General features: G+C 38.0%; 1 protein-coding gene and 1 pseudogene across 12 annotated transcripts in view; both read right to left on the bottom strand.

Annotated features, from left to right (window-relative positions):
* GPC5 (glypican 5) overlaps window positions 1–26,364 on the bottom strand; it is a 1,583,243-nt gene that overhangs the window by 1,459,734 nt on the left and 97,145 nt on the right. The window lies entirely within an intron of this gene.
* Window positions 24,485–25,988, bottom strand: LOC147361838 (prothymosin alpha pseudogene; annotated as a pseudogene). The gene has a single exon (XR_015138298.1). The product of XR_015138298.1 is annotated as a prothymosin alpha pseudogene (transcript).

Raw genomic sequence — 26,364 nt, 5'->3', positions numbered from 1 at the left:
CTACAATACATCCATTAAAAAATGGCATTGCCCCCAATTAAGTGGCAGCATGAAGAAACATACTACTCTAGGGAACGTCTTTAAATTGAGAAGTTCAGTTGTGAGGCATTAAAGACCATGTGTCTAACCAAGATTCCAAAGCTGTGTGCCTGTGTGGCTGGGGGTGTGGGAGGGGAGATGCATTCTAATCACAGCTGTTAAACTTCTGGGCCTTAGTCTTCGTACTGGCAAACAGTTGGTGCTTAAAAGGGGGATAAGAAGTTTAAAGGACCTGAGAAATTGGTCACTTCTTTAACAGTTCATTTCACAGACTGCTTCATGTTCAAAGACTGCCTCTTTTGAAGTCTCCTTTAAATTTTCAAACTATATGATCCTTATTTTACATTTCTTTTAGTCTATAACAAACAGGTCATATGTCATTAACAAAAGGAGGCACAATAATATATCTGATTTGTAGTGAAACCACACAGGTGTTTAAAGTTAAAAGTTAAATGTCACTCTTACAGACAAATGTATACAAGAGGCACTCCATGCTGACAGAGTGGGGAGGGAGGGAAAGAAACAGTATTCTCTCAGACCTGTGATGGCCCTTACATCTCCCCAAGCCATTGGTATAAAAAGGCACTGGCAGTATTCTCTGGCATATGCTTATATTTCTCTCTCACATTCCAAAAGTTGATACAGGTTCAGTTCCTAGAACAACCTTGAACATTGTGGAGCTTAAGACTGAATGACTTTAATTTTTCTGAATTGGTTTCAGTTCTCATGAAACACTGCCAACCTGACAATTCTAGAAACCACACCTCTTGTTTATTCATATGAAGAAAAATAAAAGAAACAACAGGGCAGATGCCAAATGTGAACAATTGGTTTGGCCTTGTCCCACACACCAGGGATAATTTAATCATCACTGAAAGTCAGTTAAGGGCTTGTTTTAAATCTTCATAAGAATACGAAGAATTATAATTTATTAAATTTAAACATAACTACTAGAATTTAAAATTCTATTTTAAAAATGAATTAAAATGCCCAAATGATCATTAAATTATAATGACTGTTTTGTTATAACTTATAATTACCCAAAACAACAAATCACCACTTCTACAGTAAATGACTAATTTGTTGTGTATCTGGTAAACAACCCTAAAGTAACAAGCAGCAGCAGATTTATTTTATTGTTTAAAAATAAGCTATCCAGATCGTCTTAGTCAGGGTTCCCCAAAGAAACAGAACCAATAGGCTATAGATACACATACACAGAGATTTGTTATTAAGAAACTGGCTCACAGAATTGTGGAGATGATAAGTCTGAAGTCCTCAGGACAGGCCTGCAAGTTGTATACCCAGAGAAGTGTGGCTTCTGAAGGCATAAGCTGGAATGTAATCTTATCTAGCTTTGCTATAAATTGAAGTCAAGGGCTTCAACTGAATAGATGAGGCCAACCTACACTGTGAAAAGTATGAAGCAGTATGAAAAGGCAAAATGATATGACACTAAAAGATGAACTCCCCAGATCAGTACGTGCACAATATGCTACTGGAGAAGAGTGGAGATATTGCTCCAGAAGGAATGAAGACACTGAGCCAAAGTGGAAACAATGCCCAGTTGTGGATGTGTCTGGGTAAAAGAAAAGTCAGATGCTGTAAAGAACAATGTTGTATATGAATCTGGAATGTTAGGTCCATGAACCAAGGTAAATTGGAAGTGGCAAACAGGAGATGGCAAGAGTGAATATCAACATTTTAGGAATCAGTGAACTAAATGGACCGGAATGGGTGAATTTCATTCAGATGATCACTATATCTACTACTGTGGGAAAGAATCCCTTATAAGAAATGGAGTAATCCTCATAGTAAACAAGAGTCCAAAATGCAGTACTCGGGTGCAATCTCAAAAACAACAGAATAATCTCTGTTCGTTTCCAAGGCAAACCATTCAATATCACAGTAATCCAAGTTTATGCCTCAACCTCTAAGGCCAAAGTAGCTGAAGCTGAATGGTTCTCTGAAGACCTACAAGACCTTCTGGAACTAACACCCAAAAAAGATGTGCTTTTCATCACAGGGGACCGGGATGTGAAAGTAGGAAATCAAGAGATACCTGGAGGAACAGGCAAGTTTGGCCTTGGAGTAAAACATGGAGTAACAGGCAAGTTTGGTCTTGGAGTAAAACATGAAGCAGGGCAAAGGCTAACAGAGTTTTGCCAAGAGAACACACTGGTCATAGCAAACACCCTTTTCCAAGAACACCAGAGACGACTCTACACATGGACATCACCAGATGGACTTTACCGAAATCAGATTGATTATATTCCTTGCAGTCAGAGATGGAGAAGCTCTATACAGTCAGCAAAAGCAAGACTGGGAACTGACTGTGGCTCAGACCATGAACTCCTTCTTGCCAAATTCAGACTTAAATTGAAGAAAGTATGGAAAATCACTAGGCCATTCAGGTATGACCTAAATCAAATCCCTTACGATTATACAGTGGAAGTGACAAATAGATTCAAAGGATCAGATCTGACAGACTGCATGAAGAATAATGGACAGAGGTTTGTAACACTGTACAGGAGGTGGTGATCAAAACGATCCCCAAGAAAAAGAAATACAAAAAAAAAAAAAAATGGTTGTCTGAAGAGGCCTTACAAATAGCTGAGAAAAGAAGTGAAAGGCAAAGAATAAAGGGAAACATATACCCATCTGAATGCAGAGTTCCAAACAATAGCAAGGAGAGAGAACAAAGCCTTCCTCAGTGATCAATGCAAAAAATAAAGGAAAATAACAAATGGGAAAGACTAGACATGTCTTCAAGAAAATTAGAGATACCAAGGGAACATTGAGAATCCCTACTGCAAGGAGATCAAACCAGTCAATCCTAAAGGAAATCAGTCGTGAATATTCATTGGAAGGACTGATGCTGAAGCTGAAACTCCAATATTTTGGCCATCTGATGCGAAGAACTGACTCATTGGAAAAGACCCTGATGCTGGGAAAGATTAAAGGCAGGAGGAGAAGGGGACGACAGAGGATGAGATGGTTGGATGGCATCACTGACTTAATGTACATAAGTTTGGCCAAGCTCTGGGAGTTAGTGATGGACGGAGAAGTCTGGCATGCCACAGTCCATGGGTTTGCAAAGAGTCAGACACAACTGAGCAACTGAACTGAACTGAACCTGAAGGGAACATTTCATGCAAAGATGGGCACAATAAAGGATAAAAAAAAAGTATGGACCTAAAAGAAACAGAATATTAAAGAAGAGGTGACAAGAATACACAGAAGAACTATACAAAAAAGATCTTTATGACCCAGATAACCACAATGGTGTGATCACTCACCTAGAGCCAGACATCCTGGAGTGCAAAGTCAAGTCAGCCTTAGGAAGCATCACTATGAACAAAGCTAGTAAAGGTGATGGAATTCCAACTGAGCTATTTCAAATCCTAAAAGATGATGTTGTCAAAGTGCTGCACTCAATACGCCAGCAAATTTGAAAAACTCAGCAGTAGCCACACGACTGGAAAAGGTCAGTTTTCATTCCAAATCCAAAAAAGTTAATATGCCAAAGAATGTCCAAATTACTGTACAATTGTACTCATCTCACACACTAGCAAAGTAATACTCAAAATTCTCCAAGTTACTCTTCAACAAGGTCATAACATTAGAACTTCCAGATGTTCAAGTTGGAACAAATAGTTGGCTCTTTGCATCAGGTGGCCAAAGTATTGTAGCTTCAGCATCAGTCCTCCCAATGAATATTCAGGACTGATTTCCTTTAGGATTGACCAGTTGGATCTCCTTGCAGTCCAAGGGACTTTCATGAGTCTTCTTCAACACCACAGTTCAAAAAGCATCAATTCTTCAGCACTCAGCTTCTTTATAGTCCAACTCTCTCATCCATACATGACCACTGGAAAAACCATAGCCTTGACTAGATGGACCTTTGTTGGCAAAGTAATGCCTCTGCTTTTTAATATGTTGTCTAGGTTAGTCATAGCTTTTCTTCCAAGGAACAAGTGTCTTTTAATTTCATGGTTGCAGTCACCATCTGCAGTGATTTTGGAGCCCAAGAAAATTGCCCAAGTCTTTCACGGTTTCCATTGTATCCCCCTCTATTTGCCATGAAGTGATGGGACTGGATGCCATGGTCTTAGTTTTCTGACTGTTGAGTTTTAAGCCAACTTTTTCACTCTCCTCTTTCACTTTCATAGCTGACACATAAAATTAACTATCACACATGTAACTTTTTTTATTAAAATATTTGTTACTGCAGGAAATCCACCTAATGTAGTCATCATTTATACTACCATTGGCCTTCCAGTTTTGCAGGAACTTATTTAATATTTTAAAAATTGATTTGAATTTTACCCTCTAACAATTGTGACAGTAAAGGTTTCTGGAATTTGAGAGTCTATCATACAAAATGTGTTCTTTTATTGGTTCCACTCTTTCCAGTATGTCTGCATTGTGTGATCAAACCTCTAGCTCCTACCCACCCAGCTTCAGTCAACTCATCTTGCCTCTCCTTAGCAATTTCTATTACTGCATTTCCAGATCCCAAATTCTCCTGTTCTGATGATATTAACTCTTTTTTTTTTACAGTCTTTTAATTGGAGGATAATTACTTTACACTTGTGATAGTTTCTGCCATACATCAACATGAATCAGCCATAGGTATACATATGGCCCCTCCGTCTTAAACCTCCCTCCCACCTCTCTTCCTATCCCACCCCACTTTGGGTTCCCTGGGTCATACAGCAATTCCCACTGGCTATCTACTTTACACATAGTAATGCATATGTTTCAATGCTATTTTCTCAAATCATTCTACTATCTCTCTCCTCCACTGTGACACTAAATTTTGATAAATTCTCTATCATTGTTTTTTTTTTTTTTGATAGTTTCTTTTTTCCTTGGAACTTCTTTTCAACCTAATGTACTCTAGAGTTTAACCCCAAACTAGCTTGCAATTACAAAATACTTTCCTATGAAAATCATTCAAGATTTAGCTACACAAACAAACACACCAACCTTCTTCATCTACAAATCCTCATTATCATTCTATCTTTGATGATTATGTAATTCTCATATCAAGAAAGTGTAAATGGCTAATTCAAAAGTAAAAAATGCACCAAAGAATAAAGGAAGAGGGTGGTCATGAGTCAGCTTTCCTTTACGTTTCACTGGTGCAGGGGTAAGGAACAGAGGGATATACAGGGCGCAAAGACTGGACATAACCTATCCACCACAAGACATCCCTACATAGGATATTCAGACATGAGTTACCAAGAAGTTCAGCAGGTCAGTCCCTTCCAGAAGAAATTAAAAATATTCCATTTTAACTACTACACTGAAAAGGTTATGAAAATTAACGAACTCATTTTAAGAGATTCCGTATTACAAACTCAATCTCCAGGATATCAGAGCGTTAACAAAAAATTGTTGAGAGCATGACGCAGTGTGAAAATTGTCAAGACTATAAGTCAGATGGCGTGAGCACAATTTGCAGTTCTGCAATTTGCTCATTGTGTGGCCTAAGAATGTCACTGTCCCTTTAGGAATCTGAAACTGTACATCTATTAAAATGAGATATAAAGTTTTACTAGAATAAATATGTAGCTCTAAATATCATATTATTTTTTTCATTTTTAAAAAATGAACTTAAAAATTATATTCAATGTCTTTTTCTGGTTTTTCATTGTTAGTATATAGGAATGCAAGTGATTTCTGGCAATTGATTTTGTATCCTACATACGTGAAGTTGCTCAGTCGTGTCCAACTCTTTGCAACTCCATGGACTGTAGCCTACCAGGCTCCTCGGTCCATGGAATTTTCCAGGCAAGAGTACTAGAGCGGGTTGCCATTTCCTTCTCAAGGGGATCTTCCCAACCCAGGGATTGAACCTGGGTCTCCCATACTGCAGGCAGACGCTTTACTGTCTGAGCCACTAGGGAAGCCCTTTGTATCCTACAACTTTGCTAAATTCATTGATTAGCTCTAGTAATTTTCTGATAGTATCTTTAGGGTTTACTATGTATAGTATTATGTCATCTGCAAACAGTGAGAGCTTTACTTCTTCTTTTCCAATCTGGATTCCTTTTATTTCTTTTTCTTCTCTGATTGCTGTAGCTAGGACTTCCAGAACTACGTTGAGTAATAGTGGTGAGAGTGGACACCTTTGTTTTGTTCCTGATATTCGGGGGAATGCTTGCAGTTTTTCACCACTCAGAATAATGTTTGCAGTGGGCATATCATATACAACCTTTACTATGTTGAGGTAGATTCCTTCTATGCACATTTTTTTAGAAGTTTAACCATAAATGGGTGCTGAATTTTGTCAAAGGCTTTTTCTGCATCTATTGAGATGATCATATGGTTTTTATCTTTCAATTTGTTAATATGGTGTATCACATTGATTGATATGCACATATTGAAGAATCCTTGCATCCCTGGAATTAACCCAACTTGATAACAGTGTATGAGCTATTTAATGGGTTGTTGAATTTTGTTTGCTAGAATTTTGTTGAGGATTTTTTAATCCATGTTCATCAGTGACACTGGCCTGAAGTTTTCAAAGTGTTCTCTTTGTCTGTTTTGGTATCAGGGTGATGGTGGCCTTGTAGAATGAGTTTGGAAGTGTTCCTTTTTCTGCAGTTTTTTGAAAGAGTTTTAGGATAGGCATTAGCTCTTCTCTAAATGTTTGACAGAATTCACCTGTAAAGCCATTTGGTCCTGGGCTTTGTTCTAAGGGAGATTTTTGATCACAGCTTCAATTTTAGTGTTTATAATTGGGTTGTTCATAATTTCTATTTCTTCCTGGTTCAGTCTTGGAAGATTTAACTTTTCTAAAAATCTGTCCATTTTTTCCAGGTTATCCATTTTATTGCCATGTAGTTGTTCATAATAATCTCTTTTTTTTTTAATAGGAATACAGTAATCTCTTATAATCCTTTGTATTTCTGCATTGTCTGTTGTAACCTCTCCTTTATTTCCGATTTTGTTGATTTGATTCTTCTCTCTTTTTTTCTTGATTAATCTGGCTAAAGGTTTGTCAATTCTGTTTATCTTCTCAAGGAGCCAGCTTTTAGTTTTATTAATCTTTACTATTTTTTTTCTTTTTCATTTCTGCTCAGATCTTTATGATTTCTTCCCTTCTGATAATTTGGGGGGGGGGGGTTGTTCTTTTTCTAGTTGTTTTAGGTGTAAATTTAAGTTGTCTATTTGATGTTTTTCTTGTTTCTTAAGGTAGGATTGTATTGCTATAAACTTTCCTCTTAAAACTCCTTTTGCTGTATCTCATAGGTTTTGAGTTGTGTCTAGCCTTGACTAGACAGACCTTTGTTGGCAAAGTAATGTCTCTGCTTTTCAATATGCTATCTAGGTTGGTCATAACTTTCCTTCCAAGGAGTACGTGTCTTATAATTTCATGGCTGCAATCACCATCTGCAGTGATTTTGGAGCCCCCAAAAATAAAGTCTGACACTGTTTCCCTATCTATTTGCCATGAAGTGATGGGGACCAGATGCCATGATCTTTGTTTTCTGAATGTTGAGCTTTAAGTCAACTTTTTCACTCTCCTCTTTCACTTTCATCAAGAGGCTTTTTAGTTCCTCTTCACTTTCTGCCATAAGGGTGGTGTCATCTGCATATCTGAGGTGATTGATATTTCTCCCGGCAATCTTGATTGCAGCTTGTGCTTCCTCCAGCCCAGTGTTTCTCACGATGTGCGCTTCATAGAAGTTCAATAAGCAGGGTGACAATATACAGCCTTGACGTACTCCTTTTCCTATTTGGAACCAGTCTGTTGTTCCATGTCCAGTTCTAACTGTTGCTTCCTGACCTGACTGTTGCATATAGGTTTCTCAAGAGGCAGGTCAGGTGGTCTGGTATTCCCATCTCTTGAAGAATTTTCCACAGTTTATCATGATCCACACAGTCAAAGGCTTTGGCATAGTCAATCAAGCAGAAATAGATGTTTTTCTGGAACTCTCTTGCTTTTTCCATGATCCAGCGGATGTTGGCAATTTGATCTCTGGTTCCTCTGCCTTTTCTAAAACCAGCTTGAACATCTGGAAGTTCACGGTTCACATATTGCTGAAGCCTGGCTTGGAGAATTTTGAGCATTACTTTACTAGCGTGAGAGATGAGTGCAATTGTGTGGTAGTTTGACCATTTTTTGACATTGCCTTTCTTTTGGATTGGAATGAAAACTGACCTTTTCCAGTCCTGTGGCCACTGCTGAGTTTCCCAAATTTGCTGGCATATTGAGTGCAGCACTTTCACAACATCATCTTTCAGGATTTGAAATAGCTCAACTGGAATTCCATCACCTCCACTAGCTTTGTTCATAGTGATGCTTTCTAAGGCCCACTTGACCTTAATAAGGGAATATTATAAACAATTAAGTGGGAAATACTCAACAACCTTGACAAATTGCAATTCTTGGATAATATAAACTATCAAAATTTACTGACATATAAAATATATCCATTAAATAAACTAAAATGACTTTTTTTATTAAAAGACATTACACACACACACACACACACACACACAGGCACACACAATGCATGTCTAGTTTTACTGCTAAAAATCAAATATATTGTATCAAAAATTAAAGAAAAATAATAATAATACACAAAAACTTGTGAATTTAAGCATGAGTAATTACTATAAGTTTTATACCACTTACATGTGTTAGTCACCATTATAAATGCTTTCCATAGATTAATTTATTAATCTTCACAAGAACCCGTTTAGGTGGGCAGTATTATCTCAATTTAATAAATAAGAGAATACTATAGGCAACAGTAGTGAGGCTAATGAATGTTGGATTTGGACTTGAGCACAGGAAGTTCTAGTTCTGGTGACCGTTTCCATTTCACTGTTTTATACTTAATTCTAAGCAAAAAAAAAATAGCAAAGAAATGTGCATGTGTGTGAATGAGTGAGTGTGTGTGTATAGCTTCTGTATACATTTCATATATTGGAAAAGTTAACATCATAAAAGAGAGGAGAAAGGAAATGCTTCTGCAAGAGGAGGCTTATTACAAACTCAAATATAACCTAAACGGATGAAAATGATACATGCTGTCTTAAAAAATCAATATAAATGTATTAGAAAGGATTATACTGAAATAAATAACTAATCCCAGGGGAGAGAAAGCCTTTCTATGCATAAAATCAGCACATTATGAAAAAATCTCAAAAGAAAAAATTGTGTCTACTTACAGAATATGTCATCTATAAAGGATGAGGATAAACTTTTTTAGTCACTAACACTTCAATAGGAAAAAATAACAGAATGAATTAATAATTCACAAAAGAAATACAGTTGGCTAATAAGACAGGTAAAAACGTTAATATCCTCCTAAGTTAGCAACAAATGCATTAGTACAATTTCTTTCAGTAAAACGAACACCGAAAAAACTGACAGATTCACTTCCTGTATCAGGAAAAAGGAATTTGTGGAATAATATTGAAAGGGTATACATTCATGCAATGTTTCTGGGAAAACAATTTGGCAATACATGCCAAGTTCTTTTCAAATGTTTGTAAGTTTTTAGTGAAAAAAAAATGCCAAGATATGGGTAAAAACTGTACATCCCTGGATGTTTATCACACTTCACATTTCAAGGCAAAAATGAGGGTTATCAGCTAGGATTCCAAAATCAGACATCCTGGTTTCAAAGTCAAGCTCTAACTTCCCAGCTGATGACTTGGGGCAAATTATATAACCTTGCCATGTTTTGGTTTTTAACATCTGTATAATGGGGATAATAACAGTACCTACTTATGCATCTGTTCTGCAGTTTAAACAAGATGATATCTCTAAAGCCTTATAACAGCTCCCAGCACAAAATAAGCACAATAGAGATAACAGCTATAACTATTGTGTTTACAATTCAGCCTTACGAAAAGCATGACTTTATAATAAAATATGCATGTAATCCTCTGTAACTATAAAATATCACTCTTGCAAAGAATATTTAATAACAAAGAGAAGTAACAATAAAATGTATATACAGAAAATTTTATATATAAAAGAAAATGTAAACAGAAGAAAATGGTAAGAGTTAAATACTTCAAATATCATCAGAAATTTTGTAGGAATGGTGATGTTACAAGTAATAATGATGAACATAAGCTTGGTGATAATGATATTTACCACCATCTGGGATCATAAATACTGCAACTAAATTATTAATTTACTTTATATCCAAAGAGGTATCTCTTGTACTCAAGTCTCTTTCAATACAGCTCATGTAAGTACTAGAAATTCTTATAAATTATACATTAATTATTAAATGAATACTACTTGGCTATATGTCCAATGTAAGGCAAATACACAAATAAACTAAAACCGATCATGGCTAATTTTAAGCATTCTTTTGTAATTAAATATGGCTTTGAATTAAAATGCTACTTGAGACAGACTGAAAGTGAAGGGCTGGAAAAAGATTTTCCATGCAAATAGGGACCAAAAGAAAGCAGGAGTAGCAATACTCATATCAGATAAAATAGACTTTAAAACAAAGGCTGTGAAAAGAGACAAAGAAGGTCACTACATAATGATCAAAGGATCAATCCAAGAAGAAGATATAACAATTATAAATATATATGCACCCAACACGGGAGCACCACAGTATGTAAGACAAATGCTAACAAGTATGAAAGGAGAAACTAACAATAACACAATAATAGTGGGAGACTTTAATACCCCACTCACACCTATGGATAGATCAACTAAACAGAAAATTAACAAGGAAACACAAACTTTAAACGATACAATAGACCAGTTAGACCTAATTGATATCTATAGGACATTTCATCCCAAAACAATGAATTTCACCTTTTTCTCAAGCGCACATGGAACCTTCTCCAGGATAGATCACATCCTGGGCCATAAAGCTAGCCTTGGTAAATTCAAAAAAATAGAAATCATTCCAAGCATCTTTTCTGACCACAATGCAGTAAGATTAGATCTCAATTACAGGAGAAAAACTATTAAAAATTCCAACATATGGAGGATAAACAACACCCTGCTGAATAACCAACAAATCACAGAAGAAATCAAAAAAGAAATCAAAATTTGCATAGAAACGAATGAAAATGAAAACACAACAACCCAAAACTTGTAGGACACAGTAAAAGCAGTCCTAAGGGGAAAGTTCATAGCAATACAGGCACACCTCAAGAAACAAGAAAAAAGTCAAATAAATAACCTAACTCTACACCTAAAGCAACTAGAAAAGGAAGAAATGAAGAACCCCAGGGTTAGTAGAAGGAAAGAAATCTTAAAAATTAGAGCAGAAATAAATGCAAAAGAAACAAAAGAGACCATAGCAAAAATCAACAAAGTCAAAAGCTGGTTCTTTGAAAGGATAAATAAAATTGATAAACCATTAGCCAGACTCATCAAGAAACAAAGGGAGAAAAATCAAATCAATTAAATTAGAAACGAAAATGGAGAGATCACAACAGACAACACAGAAATACAAAGGATCATAAGAGACTACTATCGACAATTATATGCCAATAAAATGGACAACGAGGAAGAAATGGACAAATTCTTAGAAAAGTACAACTTTCCAAAACTTGACCAGGAAGAAATAGAAAACCTTAACAGACCCATCACAAGCACGGAAATTGAAACTGTAATCAAAAATCTTCCAGCAAACAAAAGCCCAGGTCCAGATGGCTTCACAGCTGAATTCTACCAAAAATTTAGAGAAGAGCTAACACCTATCCTGCTCAAACTCTTCCAGAAAATTGCAGAGGAAGGTAAACTTCCAAACTCATTCTATGAGGCCACCATCACCCTAATACCAAAACCTGACAAAGATCCCACAAAAAAAGAAAACTATAGGCCAATATCACTGATGAACATAGATGCAAAAATCCTAAACAAAATTCTAGCAATCAGAATCCAACAACACATTAAAAAGATCATACACCATGACCAAGTGGGCTTTATCCCAGGGATGCAAGGATTCTTCAATATCCGCAAATCAATCAATGTAATACACCACATTAACAAATTGAAAAACAAAAACCATATGATTATCTCAATAGATGCAGAGAAAGCCTTTGACAAAATTCAACACTCATTTATGATAAAAACTCTCCAGAAAGCAGGAATAGAAGGAACATACCTCAACATAATAAAAGCTATATATGACAAACCCACAGCAAACATTATCCTCAATGGTGAAAAATTGAAAGCATTTCCTCTAAAGTCAGGAACAAGACAAGGGTGCCCACTTTCACCATTACTATTCAACATAGTTTTGGAAGTTTTGGCCACAGCAATCGGAGCAGAAAAAGAAATAAAAGGAATCCAAATTGGAAAAGAAGAAGTAAAACTCTCACTATTTGCAGATGACATGATCCTCTATATAGAAAACCCTAAAGACTCCACCAGAAAATTACTAGAACTAATCAATGATTATAGTAAAGTTGCAGGATATAAAATCAACACACAGAAATCCCTTGCATTCCTATACACTAATAATGAGAAAACAGAAAGAGAAATTAAGGAAACAATTCCATTCACCATTGCAACGAAAAGAATAAAATACTTAGGAATATATCTACCTAAAGAAACTAAAGACCTATATATAGAAAACTATAAAACACTGGTGAAAGAAATCAAAGAGGACACTAACAGATGGAGAAATATACCATGTTCATGGATTGGAAGAATCAATATAGTGAAAATGAGTATACTACCCAAAGCAATTTATAGATTCAATGCAATCCCTATCAAGCTACCAACAGTATTCTTCACAGAGCTAGAACAAATAATTTCACAATTTGTATGGAAATACAAAAAACCTCGAATAGCCAAAGCGATCTTGAGAAAGAAAAATGGAACTGGAGGAATCAACCTACCTGACTTCAGGCTCTACTACAAAGCCACAGTTATCAAGACAGTATGGTACTGGCACAAAGACAGAAATATAGATCAATGGAACAAAATAGAAAGCCCAGAGATAAATCCATGCACATATGGACACCTTATCTTTGACAAAGGAGGCAAGAATATACAATGGATTAAAGACAATCTCTTTAACAAGTGGTGCTGGGAAATCTGGTCAACCACTTGTAAAAGAATGAAACTAGAACACTTTCTAACACCACACACAAAAATAAACTCAAAATGGATTAAAGATCTCAACGTAAGACCAGAAACTATAAAACTCCTAGAGGAGAACATAGGCAAAACACTCTCTGACATACATCACAGCAGGATCCTCTATGACCCACCTCCCAGAATATTGGAAATAAAAGCAAAAATAAACAAATGGGACCTAATTAACCTTAAAAGCTTCTGCACATCAAAGGAAACTATTAGCAAGGTGAAAAGACAGCCTTCAGAATGGGAGAAAATAATAGCAAATGAAGCAACGGACAAACAACTAATCTCAAAAATATACAAGCAACTCCTACAGCTCAACTCCAGAAAAATAAATGACCCAATCAAAAAATGGGCCAAAGAACTAAATAGACATTTCTCCAAAGAAGACATACAGATAGCTAACAAACACATGAAAAGATGCTCAACATCACTCATTATCAGAGAAATGCAAATCAAAACCACTATGAGATACCATTTCACACCAGTCAGAATGGCTGCGATCCAAAAGTCTACAAATAATAAATGCTGGAGAGGGTGTGGAGAAAAGGGAACCCTCTTACACTGTTGGTGGGAATGCAAACTAGTACAGCCACTATGGAGAACAGTGTGGAGATTCCTTAAAAAACTGGAAATAGAACTGCCTTATGATCCAGCAATCCCACTGCTGGGCATACACACTGAGGAAACCAGAAGGGAAAGAGACACGTGTACCCCAATGTTCATCGCAGCACTGTTTATAATAGCCAGGACATGGAAGCAACCTAGATGTCCATCAGCAGATGAATGGATAAGAAAGCAGTGGTACATATACACAATGGAGTATTACTCAGCCATTAAAAAGAATACATTTGAATCAGTTCTAATGAGGTGGATGAAACTGGAGCCTATTATACAGAGTGAAGTAAGCCAGAAAGAAAAACACCAATACAGTATACTAACGCATATATATGGAATTTAGAAAGATGGTAACGATAACCCTGTATACGAGACAGCAAAAGAGACACTGATGTATAGAACAGGCTTATGGACTCTGTGGGAGAGGGAGAGGGTGGGAAGATTTGGGAGAATGGCATTGAAACATGTGAAATGTCATGTATGAAACGAGATGCCAGTCCAGGTTCAATGCACGATGCTGGATGCTTGGGGCTGGTGCACTGGGCCGACCCAGAGGGATGGTATGGGGAGGGAGGAGGGAGGAGGGTTCAGGATGGGGAACACATGAGAAATAAAGGAATAAATTAAAAAAAAAAAAAAGATGAATAAGGTCTGAGGACATAAAGTATAACATAAAGACTATAGTTGAAAAAAAAAGAAAAAAAAATGCTACTTGAGGAAAGAGAATAAAGAAATCTGAGCAGGAAATATCTTGACATAAAGTTTTTCTTGAGCATTTAATGTTATATTACTGTTATCCTCAGGTAATATGAACAGTCTCAAAACGAAACATCACTTTTCTGGGATTCAAAGATGAGGTTATTAATCACATCTACCTTTCATGAATATATATTGTAGCATAATTTCTTAAACAGTAACACTTTTCATAAGAATGCCTATGAAAATATGAATATCTCACTATTTGGTCTCTTAAAATATGAACACGTTTAAACCTTCTTTTTGAACATTTTTAAAGACTTAACAAAGCAACTTGTTAAAATATATTGAGATGGTCATCACTATGAAGCCAAGTTTGTTTGTATGTGGGGTCAGGGAGTAATGTGGACATTTTCAAAGCTCTGAGCATTGCATGCTTTTGAGTGTCACTTTAATAATAAAGTATTTTAGAAGTTCTCCTTATTGTACCTTTATTTGTTTGAGCATGAAAACAACAATATTTTAGAATTGTAGGGACTATGAGTGATCAGCTCACAGAGTCTCCTACTTCCACTGGAATCACTTCAACAACTTAGAAGATACTCCTGATTTTGTCTCAGTCCTCAAGGCTCAGAAAGCTCTTACATCTTGCCAGACTACTTATAATACTGTTGTATCGGGTTAATTGGGCTACTCTGGTGGCTCAGTGGTAAAGGATCTGCCTGCCAATGCAGGAGACGCAGGCTCGATTCCTGGGTTGGGAAGATCCCCTGGAGGAGGGCATGGTAACCAACTTCAGTACTCTTGCTTTGAAAATCCCCTGGAGAGAGGAGCCTGATGGGCTACAGGCCATGGGGGTTGCAAAAGATCTGAATGACAACAACAGCAACAACACTGGGTTAATTGTTATAGATTATAGAATGGAATTTGGAACACAGGCTTTAGGGTCAGAGCAGGGTTAACCTGATGCTTCCTAACCTTATAATGCAGGTTGTTAGCCTTTCAGGTACTCAGCTGCTTTATCTTTAAAATGAGCTTAATTTATGGGATAGCTCTAATTCTACATAAATTATGTATTTACATAGAATTTTCTTATAGTTAATTCCTTAATATTTTATACTTTTTACATTTCTTTCATAGTAAGATATGGAGTAATGAGTTAAATTTCTTTTCCAGTCAGTTGTCTGAAGGCTATTTTTGGTGACTGCTCCATCTTTTTGAAAACTCATTCTCAATTCCACCTTGATCAAATATGCATACCGTATCTCTTAAGTTACCTGACACAGGGTAGCCACTCAATTAAGTGAAAAGTCTTATCTTCTTTCTATTGAATTTAAACCTGCTTTTCTATAAATTTCATTGCCCTTATTTTATCTGTAGCCATATGAACAAAACTTATTCAACAAACTAAATACCCTGAATTCCTTCCATCAGTTTTCCTGTGGCATAGTTTTCCACTAGAATGCCATTAGGGCTGTCCTCATTTTTTGTAAACCCTAACTGCCAATGTTCATCTAACAAGGTGGCTTCGTGGACAGACCATTTTCTACCAGGCATGTTGTTACCAATTTCACTTCTATGAATGGAGCCTAATTTTTGTATCAGTACTTTTCACACTTCATTCACAATATGTTGAACTAATAAGGCTAAAGCCATGATTATTTCTGTATGCAAACTGTTTAACAGACCAATTTTCTCCATTTTGAAACTATTAAAGTGGTCTTGACTATCTGTAAATAATCTTTAAAAATGTTGACCATCTAATAACAAGAAAGAAAAGATCACTTATCCTTTACCTTATACTATCTCTTTTCTTCAATACTTTTCTTTATATTTTCTTTAAATACATGTTGTGTTAGAGTCACAGAGTAAGCTTTAACACTGAAAAATATCTTAAAGAGAGTGACAGTCTATTCCAATTAAGAAAATTCTCAGTATTTTCAGTATTTATCTCACTTTAAAACTTTTTTCATATGCTAGAAATGTTTCAGAAAAGCATCAGTTCAGTTCAGTCGCTCAGTCATGTCCGACACCTTGTGACCCCATGAATTGCAGCATGCCAGGCCTCCCTGTCCATCACCAACTCCCGGAGTTTACTCAACTCATGTTCATCAAGTTGGTAATGCAATTCAGCCATCTCATCTTCTGTCATCCCCTTCTCATCCTGCCCAATCCCTCCCAGCATCAGGGTCTTTTGCAATGAGTCAACTCTTCACATGAGGTAGCCAAAGTATTGGAGTTTCAGCTTCAGCATCAGTCCTTCCAAAGAACACCCAGGACTGATCTCCTTTAGAATGGACTGATTGGATCTCCTTGCAGTCCAAGGGACTCTCAAGAGTCTTCTCCAACACCACAGTTCAAAAGCATCAATTCTTCGGCACTCAGCTTTCTTCACAGTCCAACTCTCACATCTATATATGACACTGGAAAAACCATAGCCTTCACTAGACGGACCTTTGTTGGCAAAGTAATGTCTCTGCTTTTCAATATGCTATCTACTTTGGTCATAACTTTCCTTCCAAGGAGTAAGCGTCTTTTAATTTCATGGCTGCAGTCACCATCTGCAGTGATTTTGGAGCCCCCAAAAATAAAGTCTGACACTGTTTCCACTGTTTCCCCATCTATTTCTCATGAAGTGATGGGACCAGATGCCATGATCTTCGTTTTCTGAATGTTGAGCTTTAAACCAACTTTTCACTCTCCTCTTTCACTTTCATCAAGAGGCTCTTTAGTTCCTCTTCACTTTCTGCCATAAGGGTGGTGTCATCTGCATATCTGAGGTTATTGATAGTTCTCCCAGCAATCTTGATTTCAGCTTGTGCTTCTTCCGTCCCAGTGTTTCCCATGATGTACTCTCCATATAAGTTAAATAAGCAGGGTGACAATATACAGCCTTGACGAACTCCTTTTCCTATTTGGAACCAGTCTGTTGTTCCATGTCCAGTTCTAACTGTTGCTTCCTGACCTGACTGTTGCATATAGGTTTCTCAAGAGGCAGGTCAGGTGGTCTGGTATTCCCATCTGTTTCAGAATTTTCCACAGAAAAGTATATACAACATAATTTCATTTGATATATGAGTGCTTGCTCATTAAGTATTTCAGTCAAATATATGCATATTTGGTATATCCAGAATGTATATAGCAAAATACTAATTACATTTAGCTTGGGACTAAAGTGGGAATTAAGGGACAATGATACTCATTCTATTTTTTAATTTTTTTCTTACAGTGGACAAATTTCACTTTTATAATAGTACTTAAGCTCTCATTTGGTAAATAGCAGTAATAAGCAAATATCAGTCAGTGTAATAAGTATGAAAAACTCATAACATCATGTTTTATGATCTAAGTTATTAATAAAAGTCTCCCATGATAATCCACTATATTTTAAAATTTATAATGACATTTATGCACTTTCATTTTAAATATGCTTAAATATATTTTATTCATTCTTTCTATAACTTTATTTAAATCTTTTGCCTTTCTCAAATACTCTGGTTTTAGAGTGCTTTCCACTTCATCATATGGAAGTAAATTTTACTTTTTTCTCTGTTAATTACTTTGCTTCTATATTATCCATAAACTCAAAGAGCTTATTGGCATATAGCTCTTTCATGCTTTCAGAATTTTATGCAATTTTGTGATATCTCCCAGTATCCTGTTAATAGGATGAGCAAGAGATATCAAGATAAAATATTGGGAAACCAGACTACACTGCAATAGAACAGGGAAACTCATTACTAAAACCCATAGAAACAAGAAAGCAAGATTAATGGTCTTAAACATTAAGTAAAGAGGCTGATGCTGGAAGGATAACAAAAGCGTTGCTCTGTTTTTTACTCTCTTCTCAATCTTAAATGCATCTGTTTAGAATTACTTTTATGAACCTCTAGTTAAACTAATAAAATAATTACTCATCTTTAAAAGGTAACAACTTTATTCCTAAGGGGGAAAAATGATATGCAGTGAAAGAGCATGGACTTGGGAGCCAGAAGCCTTGACTTAAATATGCCACTTATTTACTCTCCAATCTCAAGCAAAGAAATACACTTCTTTGATCCTCAATCATCCCTTCTGGAGAGATATATGGATGTATGCCCAATGGAGCTGCCAAGCACTGTTAGATCAGGAAACCTATACAAAGTCTATATCACCAAATAGAAACACGCAAATTCCCTTTTACAAAGAGAAAGCTAAATAAAATTATATATCAGTACTTTTAAACTGCTTAATACCTTGGTGCTATCAGAGATTTCATTATAAGACTATACTGGAGAGGATAAGACTATCTAGGAAGTTATCACTTTTTTTTTTTAAGTTACAGGACATGAATATCCCCCCATCAAAACTCTAGGAAAATGACAAGTGTGTGAAACAAAACAGCTTAAAGGGCAAAGAAGAAAAGATAACGATGGTTAACAAAATGTTGAAAGATGGAAACAGCAAGAAAGAATTGTAACTTACTTAGAGGAGCGGTGATTGGTTGGTTTATTTTAGTTTCTATTTTGTGAAACTTGAACAAACTGTTGAGTTTCACACCTGGGTTGATGTAGCATAGTATAGAGTTATACACAGGGAGTTCAAAGTCTAGAAGGTAGAGGGGGCATAAGACCCTGACTACCAGCATGCGGGTTTATGGAAATCTAGAAAAGGATCTTGAAGTTTCAAGGATGGTGAAAGTGTATTCAGCGCAGTTGTATTTAAACATCTCAGTGTTTAAATACAAGGGTGATCATCCAGTTATGATGCTATTTATTTTTAGGTCTGCTTGTATACAATCTTAGGTACTGCTCCTTGTGAATGAATCCTCTTCAATATCCATCTCACATGAAAGTGAAAGTTGCTCAGTCTTATCCAATTCTTTGTGACCCCATGGACAATATAGTTCATGGAATTCTCCAGGCCAGAACACTGGAGTGGGTAGACTTTCCCTTCTCCAGGGGATTTTCCCAACCCACGGATCGAACCCAGGCCTCCCACATTGCAGGTGGATTATTTACCAGCTAAGCCAACAAGGAAGCCCAAGAATATTGAGTAGGTAGCTTACCCCTTCTTCTGTGGATCTTCCTAACCCAGAAATCAAACTGGGGCCTCCTGCATTGCAGGTGGATTCTTTATCAACTGAGCTATCAGGGAATCTTCCATCTCATGTGGATCACAAGAAAAAGGTAGGATTTACCAACAGGAAGAATCAGATGATCAGACTGGCTGACCAAAGCTCCTGCCTGGCAAAAGAGACTTTTCTACTTTTATCCATTCAGTTACATATATATGCCATGTCCAACTCTTTGCAACCCTTTGGATTGTAGTCCACCAGGCTCCTCTGCCCATGGGATTTTTCAGGTGAGAATACTGGAGTGGGTTGCCATTTCCTTCTCCAGGGGATCTTCCTGACCCAGGGATCAAACCCACCTCTCCCGTATTTCCTGCATTGCAGGTGCATTCTTTACCTGTTGAGCCATCCACTTTCACTCATCAAATATTGGTAAATGCCATGTGCCAGGAATCATCCTGCTGTCTAAGGACAGAGCAGTGAAGGAAACAAAGTCGCTATCCTTGAGAACTTACATTCTAATGGTAAGACACAGACAATCAAGCACATTAAAAAACCATCAATGCTGTTAAGAAAAATCAGGGTATAAATGGTGGTGAATGTGGAAATGGGGTCTATTTGATATAGGAGATACAGAAAGCTTGCCTGAGAAGCCTGTGTGTGAGCAAAGAACAAAAGGGAAGCAACAGGATGATCCAAGAGGTTAGTAAGAGTTTATGGAAGAGAAAATATTAAGCACAAATACCGAATACAGAACTCCGGACTGCTCTCATGGAGCATGCTGCCCACAGATACAGACAGACACTAAAGAAACAATTTGGAAAAGACCCTGATGCTGGGAAAGACTGATGGCAGGAGAAGGGGAGGCAGAGGATGAGACAGTTAGATGACATCACCGACACAATGGACATGAGTTTGAGCAAACTCTAGGAGATCGTGAAAGACAGGGAAGCCTGGTATGCTGTAGTCCATGGGGTCTCAAAGAGTGGGACATAGAAACATACAAACAATGAAGAAATTATTGGACAGTGGCAACGTTTACAAAGAAAATGAACACAGCTTAATGTCATAGAAAGTCACCTGATGTGTCTATTTTAGATTGAGGTGTTAGCAACCATATGCCTAAAGAGCTGAGGTCAGGATGCTCTAAGCAGGACTGCCTGGAGTAGAGCTGCCTCTGAAAGGCAGCACAGAGTCCCTGTGCCAGATGAACTGGGCAGAATGAGGCCACCAGCAGGAAATGGAAAACTCTCACTTCCACAGTGCTGTGATTTACATGGCCTAGCAGAAGTGAGGCTGGAGTTTAGAAAAAAATCAAGGTAACTGTAAACCACATGCAAGAAGAAGTGATGGAATAACTGCTGAAGCCAAATGTTAAGGAAAGCTCACTTTTCAGGACATCTTGGATGAGGCAGACACAACACAAGTGACTAAGAAGTATCTAGAGTGTGAAGAGGAAAAAGCATCGTATTCCCCTCTCTCTTATCTGAGTTTTATCCCTGACTTTCTCTTCCTTCCACTTTTCTCACCTGCTCTTGTTTTACATTCACTTCTTTGATCAGGACTCATCTCTTTGTCTCCCAAGACCCAAACACATACTGTTTATTGAACATCTCCATGTGGAAGAACACACTGATCCATCAAATTCAACCACTCCAAGCCCGAACTCATTATAACATCTGATACTCTATCTTCCCGTTCCTCGATAATAACAAGCATCAAGCTACCGGAGGAGAATCACAAATCAAACAACCCCCCGCCTCCCCTGCAGACCAAGCTTACCAACATCCAATGGCTCCCCCAACTGCACACCCAATAAATCGTCTTTGGTCCCATTTGTCTTCATTTCCTCTGTAACTCCCTGACTCTGCCCCTTAACATCAATCACCAGAGCTACGGAAGCAGCTTCCTCACTGACTCTCCTCCTCCTACACTGTTTCCCACTCACCCTCAACTCCCCTAGGAGTGATTCTTTAAAACACAAATATGATTATTTTCCTGCCAGGTTTAAAAACATGATTCTCTCACAGATTCCCAACCATTCACAGTGCACCTCGCCTCCCACTTCTTACACAAACCATCACTCAGGGTTCACTCCACCTCTCATCTCCAGGCATTCAGGCCCCTCTGAGCACAGGCAAGTGGCTCTTTTTTTCTTCTTTATTTGTTCAGTCAGTTAAGTCAGTCCACAAGACATGCACCTTAAAGTTCCTGAGGGCAACAGAAAGAAAAAGCAAAACAATAAATAAAACTTTTAAAAGGTGATAAGCACTGTGAAGTAAACAAAAAAGGGACTTTAGATAGGTGTCACTGAAAGGAAAGATCTCAACAATGAAAAGGAAATAGCCAAGATAAAATTGGGGAGCTTGGTATGAGGGAGCATTAAACAGAAGAAACACTGGGATCACAATGAGAAGTTGCAATATGAGTCCATGTGCAATTACAAGTCATTTGAGACAGTCTTTTGTGAACTATTTGGAGAAAGACTCTAAAAGAGAGTGGATATGTGTCAATGTATAACTGATAAACTTTTCTGTACAGAAGAAACTAACGCAATGTTGTAAATTAACTATACTGTTACTAATAAAAAAAATTTAATGGGAAAAAGGAATATACAAAAATGTTCCGGGGGATATTATACAATAACCACTATTATGCTAAATAAGCATAATAGCAAACACTCTCTTCCAACAACACCAGAGAAGACTCTACACATGGACATTATCAGATGGTCAACACCGAAATCAGATTGATTATATTCTTTGCAGCCAAAGATGGAGAAGCTCTATACAGTCAGCAAAAACAAGACCAGGAGCTGACTGTGGCTCAGACCATGAACTCCTTGTTGCCAAATTCAAACTGAAATTGAAGAAAGTAGGGAAAACCACTAGACCATTCAGGTATGACCTAAATCAAATCCCTTATGATTATACAATGGAAGTGAGAAATAGATTTAAGGGACTAGATCTTATAGACAGAGTGCTTGATGAACTATGTACAGAGGTTCATGACACTGTACAGGAGACAAGGGTCAAGACCATCCCCATGGAAAAGAAATGCAAAAAAGCAAAATGGCTGTCTGAGGAGGCCTTACAAATAGCTGTGAAAAGAAGAAAAGCGAAAAGCAAAGGAGAAAAGGAAAGATATTTCCATTTGAATGCAGAGTTTCAAAGAATAGCAAGGAGAGATAAGAAAGCCTTCCTCAGTGATCAATGTAAAGAAATAGAAGAAAACAACAGAATGGGAAAGACTAGAGATCTCTTCAAGAAAACAAGGGAACATTTCATGCAAAGATGGGCTCAATAAAGGACAAAATTGTATGGACCTAACAGAAGCAGAAGACATTAAGAAGAGGTGGCAAGAATACACAGAAGAACTGTACAAAAAAGAGCTTCAAAACCTAGATAATCACGATGGTGTGATCACTGACCTAGAGCCAGACATCCTGAAATGTGAAGTCAAGTGGGCCTTAAGAAGCATCACTATGAACAAAGCTAGTGGAGGTGATGGAATTCCAGTTGAGCTATTTCAAATCCTGAAAGATGATGCTGTGAAAGTGCTGCACTCAATATACCAGCAAATTTGGAAAACTCAGCAGTGGCCACAGGACTGGAAAAGGTCAGTTTTCATTCCAATCCAAAAGAAAGGCAATGCCAAAGAATGTTTAAACTACCGCACACATCTCACACTCTAGTAAAGTAATGCTCAAAATTCTCCAAGCCAAGCTTCAGCAATACGTGAACCGTGAACTTCCAGATGTTCAAGCTGGTTTTAGAAAAGGCAGAGGAACCAGAGATCAAATTGCCAACGTCCACTGGATCATCAAAAAAGCAAGAGAGTTCCAGAAATACATCTATTTCTGCTTTATTAACTATGCCAAAGCCTTTGACTGTGTGGATCACAATAAACTGTGGAGAATTCTGAAAGAGATGGGAATACCAGACCACCTGACCTTCCTCTTGAGAAACCTATATGCAGGTCAGGAAGCAACAGTTAGAACTGGACATGGAACAACAGACTAGTTCCAAATAGGAAAAGGAGTACGTGAAGGCTGTATATTGTCCCCCTGCTTTTTTAACTTATACGCAGAGTACATCATGAGAAACGCTGGAAGGGAAGAAGCACAAGCTGGGATCAAGATTGCCGGGAGAAATATCAATAACCTCAGATATGCAGATGACACCACCCTTATGGCAGAAAGTGAAGAGGAACTCAAAAGCCTCTTGATGAAAGTGAAAGAGGAGAGTGAAAAAGTTGGCTTAAAGCTCAACATTCAGAAAATGAAGATCATGGCATCTGGTCCCCATCACTTCATGGCAAATAGATGGGGAAACAGTGGAACCAGTATCAGACTTCATTTTTTGGGGGCTCCAAAATCACTGCAGATGGTGATTGCAGCCTTGAAATTACAAGACGGTTACTCCTTGGAAGGAAAGTTATGACCAAGCTAGACAGCATATTGAAAAGCAGAGACATTACTTTGCCAACAAAGGTCCATCTAGTGAAGGCTATGGTTTTTCCAGTAGTCATATATGGATGTGAGAGTTGGACTGTGAAGAAAGCTGAGCGCCGAAGAATTGATGCATTTGAACTGTGGTGTTGGAGAAGACTCTTGAGAGTCCCTTGGACTGCAAGGAGATCCAACCAGTCCATTCTGAAGGAGATCAGTCCTGGGTGTTCTTTGTTGTTGTTGTTGTTGTTGTTGTGTTAGAACAACTCAACAAAATAAAATTCCGGTTTATTGTTGGACAACATTGTTTCGCACATACATCAAACAGGCCAAAAAATAAACAGCAACTTCGTAGACAAAAAAAGGAAAAAAAAGAAACCTTTTATCTTTGGCCTTTTTAACCATCTCATACAAACCAACTACTTATAGTACAGCTAAGTACATACGCAAAAAAAGTTACTGGAACGCTTGGAATAAGATTTTTTGGTTGTTGTTGTTTTTGCTTTTTCTTTACAAGGTTTTTTTCTCCTTTGAGATTATAATGAACATGGTCACACCACAAGTAAAGTCAGAGTAGGACAGAGAATGCTCCGAAGGCTGGTTTGGTCATCCGAGATCATTAAAAACGGCTGACCCCTAACAATATGTACAAAAATATAAAATGTAAATAAAAAATACAAACAAATTTTCCTTTTTAAAGTACTTTAAGAAAAAAAGCGAGGCCTTGGAAGTTTTGGTTCTTTTTCCCTCCCCTGTTGCAAATTCATCTTGTGGTTTTGGTTGGGTGGTGGAGAGCGCAGTCGTCTGTGGGTGGTGCTGCCCACCAGGCACAGGCGGGACTCTCTACTGGAAGGTGACCACGTTTAGATTCTGAGACGGGAAGTGGACAGTGAATAGGTCATGGCGGCCTTTTTTTTTTTTAAGTTTAACTTTTCCTTTTTTGCTGTCTAGTCATCCTCATCAGTCTTCTGCTTCTTGGTATCCACATCGTCATCCTCGTCATCTTCAGCTGCCCGTTTGCCCATAGCTGCCTCGGCCTCCTCATCTTCATCTCCGACCTCTTCCTCACCATCACCTTCCTCCTTCTCCTCCTCCTCTTCCTCCCCACCTTCCTCCTCTTCTTCGTCTACCTTGTTGTCCGCCTCCTGCTCCCCATTTTCCTCATTAGCATTCCCATTTGCAGGTGCCTCTCTCCCATTCTCTGCCTCCTCCACAACTTCCTTCTTCTCCTTTAAGTCCTTGGTGGTGATCTCGGAGCTGGTGTCCGCGGCCACCTCTGACATGATGGGGCACACTCCTGTGATCCAATGCAAGGGACTGAGAAGAAAAGCGGGAGTTCCAGGACTCTGGCGGTAAAGCTGCCGGAGTCCGCGGTGGTGGTGATGGCGCACGGAGGAGGTGGCTGCGCGAGATCAAGGAAGCCAGAGATGGGAACAATGCAAAAATGGCTTTTTAGAGCAGCCAGTGGGACCTGGGTGTTCATTGGAAGGACTGATGCTAAAGCTGAAACTCCAATACTTTGGCCACCTCATGTGAAGAGTTGACTCATTGGAAAAGACTGATGCTGGGAAGAATTGGGGGCAGGAGGAGAAGGGGACAACAGAGGATGAGATGGCTGGATGGCATCACCAACTTGATGGACATGAGTTTGAGTGAACTCCGGTAGTTGGTGATGGACAGGGAGGCCTGGCGTGCTGCAGTTCATGGGGCCACAAAGACTCAGACATGACTGAGTGACTGAACTGAACTGATGCTTACAAAGAAATGTTCAGTTCAGTCACTCAGTTGTGTCTAAATCTTTGTGACCCCATGGACTGCAGCACTCCAAACCTCCCTGTCCATCACCAAATCCTGGGGTTTACTCAAACTCATGTCCATTGAGTCTGTGATGCAATCCAACCATCTCTTCCTCTGTAGTCCCCTTCACCTCGTGCCTTCAATCTTTCCCAGCATCAGGGTCTTTTCAAATGAGTCAGCTCTTTGCATCAGGTAGCCAAAGTATTTGCATTTCAGCTTTAACATCAGTCCTTCCAATGAATATACAGGACTGATCTCCTTTAGGATGGACTGGTTGGATCTCCTTGCAGTCCAAGGGACTCTCAAGAGTCTTCTCCAACACCACAGTTCAAAAGCATCAATTCTTCAGCACTCAGCCTTCTTCACAGTCTAACTCTCACATCCATACATGACTCCTGGAAATACCATAGCTTTGACTAGATGGATCTTTGTTGGCAAAATAATGTCTCTGCTTTTGAATATTCTGTCTAGGTTGGTCATAACTTTTCTTCCAAGGAGTAAGTGTCTTTTAATTTCATGGCTCCAGTCACCAACTGCAGTATTTCAGAACACAAAAAAATAAAGTCTGCCACTGTTTTCACTGTTTCCCCATCTATTTGCCATGAAGTGATG

Source organism: Bos grunniens, chromosome 12, assembly GCF_055505025.1.
Source record: "Bos grunniens cultivar Pamir isolate PY7600 chromosome 12, Bosgru_T2T1.0, whole genome shotgun sequence".
In the NCBI taxonomy this organism is placed as follows: Eukaryota; Metazoa; Chordata; class Mammalia; order Artiodactyla; family Bovidae; genus Bos; species Bos grunniens.
This window is presented reverse-complemented; position numbering and strand designations above follow the sequence as displayed.